General features: G+C 32.4%; 1 long non-coding RNA gene across 1 annotated transcript; it reads right to left on the bottom strand.

Annotated features, from left to right (window-relative positions):
* Positions 1-45: 45 nt before the first annotated feature.
* Positions 46-3,841, bottom strand: LOC107060929 (uncharacterized). Its single transcript, XR_001473619.1, has 4 exons — positions 1,958-3,841; positions 1,561-1,683; positions 425-574; positions 46-252 (listed from the first exon to the last, which is right to left on the bottom strand). It is a non-coding gene; the product is annotated as an uncharacterized lncRNA (long non-coding RNA).
* Between the last annotated feature and the right edge of the window lie 6,985 nt (positions 3,842-10,826).

Below are 10,826 nucleotides of genomic sequence, written 5' to 3'. Positions count from 1 at the left end.
TCCCCCCCCCTCCTCAATTGCATAAAATTATCATTTGTTATTGCATATTCTTGTAAGTTTGATGTTCATCATACTGATATACTTCTAAGTTATGGGGTGATGAAGTTAACGGGAGTGCCCTTCTATACTTACAGCAGTACTTTCTCTGACTTGTGCAGATAAAATGTGATTAGGATTCAGAGAGAAGAATTCAAAGAACTGGCCGGAGGGAAAGTTATCAGCTACCAAGCTGTCCCACAAATGCTTGTAGGCCTGTAGCACATTAGTTGAAGCCGCCCATAGAAGGGCATCAGATCATCAGATTTTGTACCCATAAATATATTTAGAATAGTAAAGAAATTTAGATATGTTGCATCTCTCTTCATCTCGAAGGTGCATCATATTAAAGTTTCTTTACTGTTCAACATTCAGTGCAAAACTATACCTTCCATTCCTCCGTTGTGGTTCAAGAGGAAGGCTAGCTTGCACTCGTGTTTTTGTGTCAACTAACATTGGATATGCATCACTTTGTCCTTCCGGCATTCGTATCTCATCAATAACTCCCACCATCCATACACCTTCAGCAAAACCTACTCTGATGAACCAAATGAACTAGCTCAGCAGCTAATGAGGATGCAAATCATAAAGAATATTTCATAATTTCTTTCTACTTTGCAGGAATCAGTGAACTTGTTAACAAGGAAACTCTATCTACCATGTGCAGAAGTAAAAGTTGAGGTGGATTAGTGTGAGGATATGCATTCAATCACAAGCAACTTTGGATGGACATGTAGTAATGCCTTATATGCACAAGCGCAGGTGTCAATAGGTGTTTACGAGTGGGACAAATATGTACATTACAGGAAAACAACTGGACAAAAACACACATTTGTATTGCTTAACCTGCAAGCATGCGTCCTAACGTGTAGGCTTGATTCTTTTTCTTTCCCTAAACACGTGAAAAATATTTTTAATAAATTGATAGCAGTGAAACTTGAAAACCTTCATTTAATCTGATAGTACGTTTTAACTGGACAAGAACACACATTTGTTTGCTTAACCTGCAAACATGCGTCCTAACGTGTAGGCTTGAGTCTTTTTCTTTCCCCAAACACGTGAAAAATATTTTTAATAAATAGATAGCAGTGAAACATGAAAACCTTCATTTAATCTGATAGTATGTTTTATTGTGTGATTGCTAAAGTTTAAGTTGTTAGACATGAGACACTTATTTTTCTATTTTGGGTCCTGCAACAAAGCCAAACTAATCTAGTTGGTAGATCAAAAGTTTTAAGTTGATGAAAAGTTAAAGTAGTGAATTAAATGGTGGTGACTCTACACCTCCACCATCTTCTTAATTGAGATTAAAGGGTCAAGGTGTTTCATTATTGGGTCATAAAGTGTACATCACACTTAAATATGCAAACACCTCTGTTTGATTAACAAAAAGGTTTATAGAAACACAGTAAATAAGCTCATTAGCTAATTGATGGTTGATGTGGAACAATGTTATCAACTAACTTACTTTTAGGAATATTAAAGAATTATTATGAGAAATCAAAAGATGAAAAAGAGACTTACAAGGGGCAATTCACGTGTCAATCCGTCAAATAACAATTGATTGGCTCCAACTATAAAATTTAAGAGCATGAATGCCCATACATCTTCAGCTGAGTCAACGCGAACTTTTACCTTTTTGATCACCTGCACACATTCAAACTCAGAGTAAGGTAAGAATAGGAAATCTTTGAAATAAGAGTACACTAAAAGAATCACTTTGAAAATGGAAATGTTTAAACATATAGAAACATTATGGAATTTGGCATGAGTCTTGATATTATCTCTTCATCTCCCTTCAAACGGACATACAGAACAATACGAAATATATGTCCTGTCAAATTACTTCTGCCTCAATCACTCGAACTGAGATAGTTAAAATATAAAATAAATGGATGACTAAACTCTCTATAGGGAATACCTCTTCTTCGAGTGCTTCATGACGACTTCTTCTACCAGCTTTCATAGCTTTGGTCTTTTCTTGTTTGCCACAAAGAAGAGTATACTCCATCTTTTTTTCACACCATTCCTGAAGGCGGTGTTCAGGGAAGCGTGAAGCGGAAAAAAGCGACAAGGCCCCACTTCACACTTTAAGCGATGAAACGCTCGCTTTAAGCGATGAAGTGCTCACATACTCATTCTAGTCTGTGAAGCTCGCTTTCCTGAACACTGCCTGAAGGGAACTTGCAATTATGAGGATAATCAATCAGTAAAATCATGTTTTAGGGGAACTTTCTCCTCCCACAATGACTTGCAAATATAAACAAAAAAAATGCAGAACACAAGAATATGATAAAAAGGAACATTTACATTAGAAAGGCTCAAGCAAGTAAGTACTTCCATTAACTAGCCAAACTCTCAAATAAAATATATAGAATAGTTCTATCCCTATTACTGTATCTATATAGGGTAACCTAGAAAGAAAGTTTATCCACAATGAGAGGGTATTGAAGAGAAACCAAATAAGATAAATTAAAACTACGAGTTCAAGATTTCGAGGAAGTCCAACAACTCATACTGGTCAATGCTCAACAACACTGATCTGCTTCCTGAGACCAAAAGAACAACAAAATCAGAGTTGTTACAGAGAAATACTGAAATTGAGACATATGGTATGTTGAATTGTGTGACCATCTCATCTAAAAAAGTTTTTAGGTTATTAGAAAAACACCACTTTTATTTACCTAATTATGTGTTCAACATGCCCTCTCACGTGTAGGCCTGATTTTCTTTTTTGTGGGAAGAACCTGAAAATTCCTTTTGATAATGGGTGATGGATAGACTCAAATCCAGACCTCTTCCTACTCTAATACTAGGTGAATTATGTGACCATCCCATCTAAAAACTTAAGTTGTTAGAGAGAACATCATTTTTATTTCTTCTACATGGTCAATGGATTCAACAACATATTCTGGACATGTTACAAAAGCCCCTTCTCACTGCAGTAGATGCACAATGAACCAGCTAGAAGTTTAATACGCCTTAGTCTGATCTAGATCCAAAATCTTGCAGCCTCACGCAATATCTCAAGCGATTCTATAATGAAATACATCTTTTGCACTACACATCATACTACATCCTAGAACTTAATAATAAATCAGATAAGTAATCTTACTTCAGCCCGCTCCATCTCAATACTCAAGTCTGTCTGTGAAACAATTCAAATAACATGTCCAACCATATCTATTTGTGCCAAGATGACTTGATAATTCACAACTTCAATAATTCAAGTTCATTACGCTATTCAATAGTAGAACGCTATCAAATTAACTTTCACACTTTAACTTCGAGTTTTTCGTCCACTATACCACTCTAAGAAAGGAAGTCAAATTAATATCTTAAACAACATAATCAGTCAAATAAAGTCATATAAAATAGGAAATCTGATGATAATAAGCCCTCATGTTCAAAGCAACAATTCAGCAAGCAATTCAAAATTCCTCTAAACATTCAAACAATGGAACATAAGGAAACCACAGCTTTTCAAACTAAAACATCAAAACACACCAACTTGTAAACATTACCACACCAAATTGTATTTCCCCGTCACAAATTAATGTGGCACTTTTCACTTTGCGAAGAACAACTTGATAAACTCCGTTTCGATAACAGAGTAATCGACTTAATCGACCTAACGTTGTTCTGGAAATGCGCCGGCGATGAAGAAGCACGTAACGGTGACGTAACCAGATATCGCGTGGCTGCAAAGGCAGCTTCTACTATCGCCATTTTCGGCGAGTCGCATCATGTGACCGTTGGGAATGACACAAATGGAGGATCCTGAGATAATGGAGTTCAATTTTTTCCATTTAAAAAGGAATTTTTGCGATTTTACTATTTGAACTATTAATATTTTTGTTTCTCTCTTAATTATCATTAACTCATTAACTGTGTATCAAAATATATTTTACCTTATTAATTTGATGATGCATATGTATACTCTCTTTTTTAATTTAAAAATGGCACTCCGTGCCATTTTTTGTGAATTATCACTAATAATTAATCATAACGCACCTTGAAATTAATGAGTTAGTTGTCACTCACAAAAAATTCGTTCAAAAATCATATCACAAAAATATTCATGGGTTAACACACATGAAAAACTAAGAAAAATCATGTAATTCCTGTAGGCCCTTAGATGTCTAAAATGAACTGTGAAAATGATGAAACTTTAGATACCATCCCCCAACACCCTGTCATGGGTTTTTTTAAAATCAAAAGTCGATTTTATTAATAAAAAAAATAGAAAGAATATGGTGAAGACCCAAAAGAGGCCCAAATCTGAGAAAAGAAACAACAAAATTAAAAATCAAAGCAGTGAAACCCTTTTGGAGGGTTCTATAAAGGTTATGCAAAAAATTCTCCGGAAGTCATATCACCAAAATATTTATCAAGGATAAAGACACGAATACTATGCACAGTGTGAACAATGATAGACGTAGAATTATTTGAGACTTTTAGCTTTTATAATCCAAGTTCTGAGATATCTGCATTCATTTCTCTATTTTCTTTTCTTAAAACATCTCCTTTATTCCTAACTGCTTTGAAATGCTTTTCCTTGAACCCTGAGGGTCTATCGGAAACTACCTCTCTACCTCCCAAGATAGAGGTAGGGTATGCGTACACTTCATCCTCCCCAGACTCTACTTGTGAAATTTCACTAGTTATGCTATTGTAAAGCATCTCTTTTACGTCGAATTGCCTTAAAACCGCTAAAGTGTACATTCAATTAGATAGTTCTATGATATTATTTCTTACTAGTATTGACAAATGAAATATTTTACTTTGTTGTAGGTTACAAAAATATTGGCTGAAAGGTGAGAAAGTCGGTATATCAGAGGTAATAGCAATCCTCCCAGACCATGTAAGAGCAAAAAAAGAAATGAGTATTGTATCTCTTAACGAGTTTAAAGAAGTGTGGACAAATCAGAGATGAAAAATGAAACACGATTTATGTATTTGAATTAATCGAGTTTAAATAGGTATGAAAAAAAATCCTCTAATATAGTTGATCGATAAATATTTGAATTAATCATAGGTTTGAAAAAAGAAACCCTCTAAAAGAGTTGATCAATAAATATTTTGAATTAATCGAGTTTAAATAGGTATGAAAAAGAAACCCTCACCAATAAATTCATTACCGGTTGAGAAAAATAATACTACTTTTTTGTCCCAATATATGATATAATTTTTTTTCATCAATTTAAAAAAGAATGACATGTTTTTATATTTGATATCAATTTAACTTTTAAATGTCTATTTTATCCTTTATGAGACGATGATTTATAGTCACACAAATATTCATGACTTATTTTAGTCTTTTTAGACTAGAAGTTTTAAAAACCTTTTTTTTTTTCGAAAACTTCATACATATCAAATCAAGCAACGTCAGATAAACAACGTTTTGTGGTCATACAATCTAACTATAAAATTAAACTGCTTATTCACTTCTACTTAGTCACGATACTAGAAAAATTGTGTAAAGAAAACCAATGGCTGCTTATATTTATGCATGCATGTCAAGTTAATTATTGGTGTTTGAAAAAACCTCTTGTACCCAAATTTAAAGATTTGAGAGCTTCTGTTTCATCTACTTTCATGGTAATTAGAATAGTTTTTTCCTCAAGAATTATTATGTATATATTTACTTATATATGTTTAATTTCGATAGACTTGAGTGTTAACGTAAGACGTCAGAATATATATATGTATGTTGTTTTCATATGTTATGGAAGAACGAACCAACAATTTTAGCTGATGGATTACATCCCAAGATACTAGTTAATGGAAGATGTTTTAGTGTAGCTGAATGTAAAACAGTTCACATTTATTTATAAATTAAAAACGACGGATGGAGTGGTTATTTATGAATTTAAAAATAATTATTTTTAATAAAAAGCGACGGACAGCGTCTTTACATATATTAAATAAATAATAATCCTTATTTATAAATATATTTGGCGCAAAAATACAGGTTACTGAACGGGTATTTCTTGAATTACTCTAGGTTTGGATATGAACATGTAATTATTTTGGATTTTATGGTCCATTTATTATGTAGTTTTCCTTTTTTATTTTCTATCTCGACTATCATCAACTATTTATCAAAATATACCTGGCTAAATGGCTCTCCATACAAATAATTAAAATAATTAATTGAAAACTTAAAAGATTATGGTCAAAAACATATCTAAAGGTATTACTTTTTTTGCAAATTTCCTATCTAAATTTGCATTGCCTGTTTTTCGAGCCTGTTTGACATTGCTGCTAAAAACTGCTTATTTTCAGAATCATTTTTTTAAAATAGCTTTTCAGAAAAGTGCTTTTGAAAAAAAGCAATTTGTGTTTGGCTAATTTATTTGAAAAGTGTTTTTTATAAGTAAATTGTGTTTGGTTAATCTTTTTTTAAAAATGCTTTTGAGAGTCAAATTACGATTAAGGGCAAGTATTAATGTATTTTTAATATTAAGATTATTTTATAGAGAGAAACTAGTTTAAACATATATTACAAAAAATCAAATTAAATTTTAATTTATATTAAAATAAAATTTTCATATTCAATTTTTCAATCAATATTATACATTTTTTGAAGGGTAGAAATCTTTAACTGTTATTTAATTTATATTAAAATAAAATGTTCATATTCAATTTTTCAATCAATATTATACATTTTTTGAAGGGTAGAAATCTTTAACTGTTATGTTTTTTCTTTTTTCCTAATTTTACAAAAATATTGTTGTTTCATTTTTCTTGTTATCTAATTTTGTAAAATAATACGTAAAATAATAAATAAAATAATAATACGCAAACGGAAAATAAAATATACATTTATTATAAAAAATAAAATTATTAAATGGAACTTAACCAGACATATGATATATGTTAATTAAGTAATAAGAGATATATTGGTATATCTATTTAGTCTTGAAAAAAATAATTTCTGTTTCTGGTTTTTTTAAGGAGCAAAATTTTTTAGCTTCTTCCCAACAACAGAAAAACTGCTTCTGCTTTTATTTAAAAGCACTTTTACAAGTTCGCCAAACACCTATTTTTTTTCTCAAAATAAGTGTTTTTGGGCTCCCAACAACAATGTCAAACATGCTCTTAATCTGAATTGTCACTAATTTATTAATTATAACCCACTTCACTTCACTCATATGGACGGAATTTTATGGATAAATTAAGTTGTCATACACTTATTGACGATTGTAATCAAATACTTGATGTAGTCAACTTCAAGAAGCGTTTTGATAGATTACTCATGATAGTTTAGACAAGAAACTCAAAAAAATAGTTAGTCCATCCCAACTCTTGCTCTTTTTTTTAATAACCGTGATATTCAAACCAACTTAGACTAACATATCCCCCATTCGAAATCAATTCAACTGCAAGCATTGCTTTATAGAATCTAAATAGAAAGTGAAAACAAGAAAATTACAAGCTAGCCATTACAAAACTATGCAAGTTGAGACCAATACAACATAGACTTTCCACTCCCCTCTTCCAAGGGTGACAAAATTGGAAGGAAGAAAAAGAGGTCTTTTTGAAAAAAAGAGAATATCAACTTTTACACCTTTTACTCATAACCGAGAAATTCCCGAGGGCTTGTGTGATGCTAGGTTTAGAACTCGGTGAATAACGGGTACACAACTTTACCATTCTCCACTTATCTGGCGCTTCCCATCCACAACGGTTTCTGGCGTTGACAGCATAGCTGGGGATCTACAGTGGCAAATTGTGGTGAATTAAATGAAACAATTGCAGTACTTAAAAGGACATACATAATAACAAGACACATACTAGACGAATTTTGAAAGCTGAAAAAGATTCCATGCAGGAAAAATAACTAACAGAAGTTCACTTTAACAGAATCAAAATACACACATGTAGTCATCAAGTTCGAGCTCTCGGAATGGAGAAATTCCTAGTAAGGAGTGCTTCCCCATTTAATGGCCCCTATTATCATATATCTATTTTTTTGATAAAGCAAAAAGCGAATATATGTACACATATATGAATATAATACCGAGGAAACATGAAAAGAGAAGAAGTGTGGTAACAAAACAAAGTTTGCAGTACCTTAATACTGTCAGTACTAACTACTTGCATAATTATTCAACCACACTGTATTTCTTTGATCTCGTAATACAAATATTTGTGAGGGGTGATTTTGACGGCAAAGAACCTTAGAAAACGAAAGGTCATCTACATGAGCTGGTGTTTCTTATGTAAGGATACTGGTGAGGACATGGATCGTCTTCTATTACATTGTAAATTAGCCACGAGGTTATGGGATGCCAAGATCCGTGAAGGAATTGATGTAAGCTGGAAGAGAGGAGCTAGGAGAAAATAGGCACAAGGTGTGTGGAATGTTACTCCTCTAGCTCTAAGCATTTGGAAAGACTGAAATAGGAGAGCTTTTGAAGGGGTGCGGATGAGCTTTTGAACGAATAAGGGAAAACAATTAGAGTGACCACCAATAAAGGAAAAGGAAGAGAGCCATCCACAGAGACAGAAGTTAAAAAGACTGTCAAATTCCACAAATTCAGAGAATCAATCTTAATGCAGTTGCATACACTCAAATAAAAGACATTTATTTACAAGAAACTCAACAAAATGAAGACAGAATTAAAGCATTTGTGATCCACACCTTGGGTCTTGCTACTTGAGGAGTTAGAAGCCTAGACAGCTTGTTTAAACTTCGTGTCTCACGATCATCTTCAGCACCCATGGCATCATCATCAAAATCATCAGGAGTTGCCAACATCCTGCATATAATTCATTGCACTTTCCTTTCATGTTTGCATTAAGCTATGTAGACTACTATCCATAGGCTTGCCCGTATTTTTCCAATTACCAACATGACTTTCAGCTCACTCAAGATCACGAAGGTCTTTCAAGGCTTCTAACGGGGCTGAGGGTAAAGGTATGATCATCACTTTTTCATTGTTGCCTTCTTAAAATGGGAACGTTAATTTTCACTTGTGTTGTCTAATGGGGAAAGGAAAATATCCAATAAACATTCTGGTACAAATCCAGAAAGAAAAAGATGACGTATCATTAAAGATTGTGATGGAATAAATAAGATCTTTTCATTTTTAATCATTATCTCGGATATGAGCCTTGGAAATAAAAGCAAAGTAGCCTTATGCGTAAAGACGAATTCAGGATTTGAAGTTTATAAATTCTTATAACGAATTCAAGTTTATATACAATAATAATTGATTTTGAGTAAACGAATTTCTTAATGGAAATACTGAATCTGCATAAAAGTTATTGAATTTCCGTAAACTCATACACTATGCTCTATCTACTTACACGATGTTAATAAATATTAGCTTGAACATGAAAGATACTATCATATCAACCTTACAACAACTCAACAAGGAAGAGAATTTCAGAGGGAACCTCCTTAGAAAAATCAACAATTAATATTTAAAAAAGTCAATATAATTTAAGACAATTCATTAGTACTTTTCCATAGTGTGCTGCAAGATTAATAGATTATGATATTGATAGGAAATTAGAGGATGGAGAGTTCTATAAATGACATTTCATATTCATTGCGAATTAATAATTTGTACTCTAGACTTTATTTCATATGACATGCACTATTATATTCCAAATTATAATGTAACTGAAGTTACAATTTTATATTCCAAATTAACATAGTAGATACGTGATAATTAAACCTAGTTAAAACGAAAATGACATAATTAGCACAAGTCATAATCCAAATTAACTGCATAAGAGATAGAAACCAAAAGGTCTAAAAATACTTCAAAATTGAGAATAAGAAGGAAAAAAATTACTCCCTCCGATCCTTCTCAAATTAGTTTTCATATTTTGCATCTTGAGAATTAACTAGTAAACTTTGACCAATGTTTTTAAATATAAATTTTCATCAAATTAACAATAGATCAGTTACAAATTACAGTACTTTTGGTATAGTTCCTAATATTTAAATTTTAATTGTAAAATATTGAGTTGATCAAGCTCAGTTTTAGGATCTAAAACTAATCAAATTTATTTTCGAGAAGCAAAGCATGACAATTAATATTATGGTATAAAGGTCGAGGATTAGAATAGAAGATTAGTAGGTGTATGTTGTCTTTCCATTATCAGTGGTACTATTATTTCTTTAGTCTCCTATTTTCTTAGACTTCGATTTTATGATTATACCTGTTGGTTTCTTCCATTCGATTTTCTTTTTCTAACTGCATAAGCGATAGAAACCAGAAGGTATAGAAAAATACTTCAAAATTGAGAATCAGAAGGAAAAAAATTACTCCTTCCGATCCTTCTCAAATTAGTTATCATATTTTGCATCTTGAGAATTAACTAGTAAACTTTGACCAACGTTTTTAAATATAAATTTTCATCAAATTGACATAAGAAAGGGTACAAATTACAGTACTTTTGGTATAATTCCTAATATTTAAATTTTAATTGTAAAATATTGAGTTGATCAAGCTCAGTTTTAGGTTCTAAAACTAATCAAATTTATTTTCAAGAAGCAAAGCATGACAATTAATATTATGGTATAAGGTCGAGGATTAGAATAGAATGTGATTCCTGTTGGTTTCTTTCCTTCGATTCTCTTTTTCAACTTGTTTAACACTCCCTCTGTCCCTTGTCCACTTTTCCTTTTTAAGTTGTACCCCCCACCCAACCACACCCACACTCGCGGACCTCGACCCTTCGTGACCAGAGGGCAGAGGCCACCTCACCCCCTCTCCCCGAACCTCGAGGCCCCCCTACAACCCCCCAGACCTCGAGGCCTCCTCCCC

This window comes from Solanum tuberosum, unplaced genomic scaffold (genome assembly GCF_000226075.1).
Source record: "Solanum tuberosum cultivar DM 1-3 516 R44 unplaced genomic scaffold, SolTub_3.0 scf00104, whole genome shotgun sequence".
Classification (NCBI taxonomy): domain Eukaryota; kingdom Viridiplantae; phylum Streptophyta; class Magnoliopsida; order Solanales; family Solanaceae; genus Solanum; species Solanum tuberosum.
Note: the sequence above shows the minus strand (reverse complement) of the source record. Positions and strands in the feature narration are given on the sequence as shown.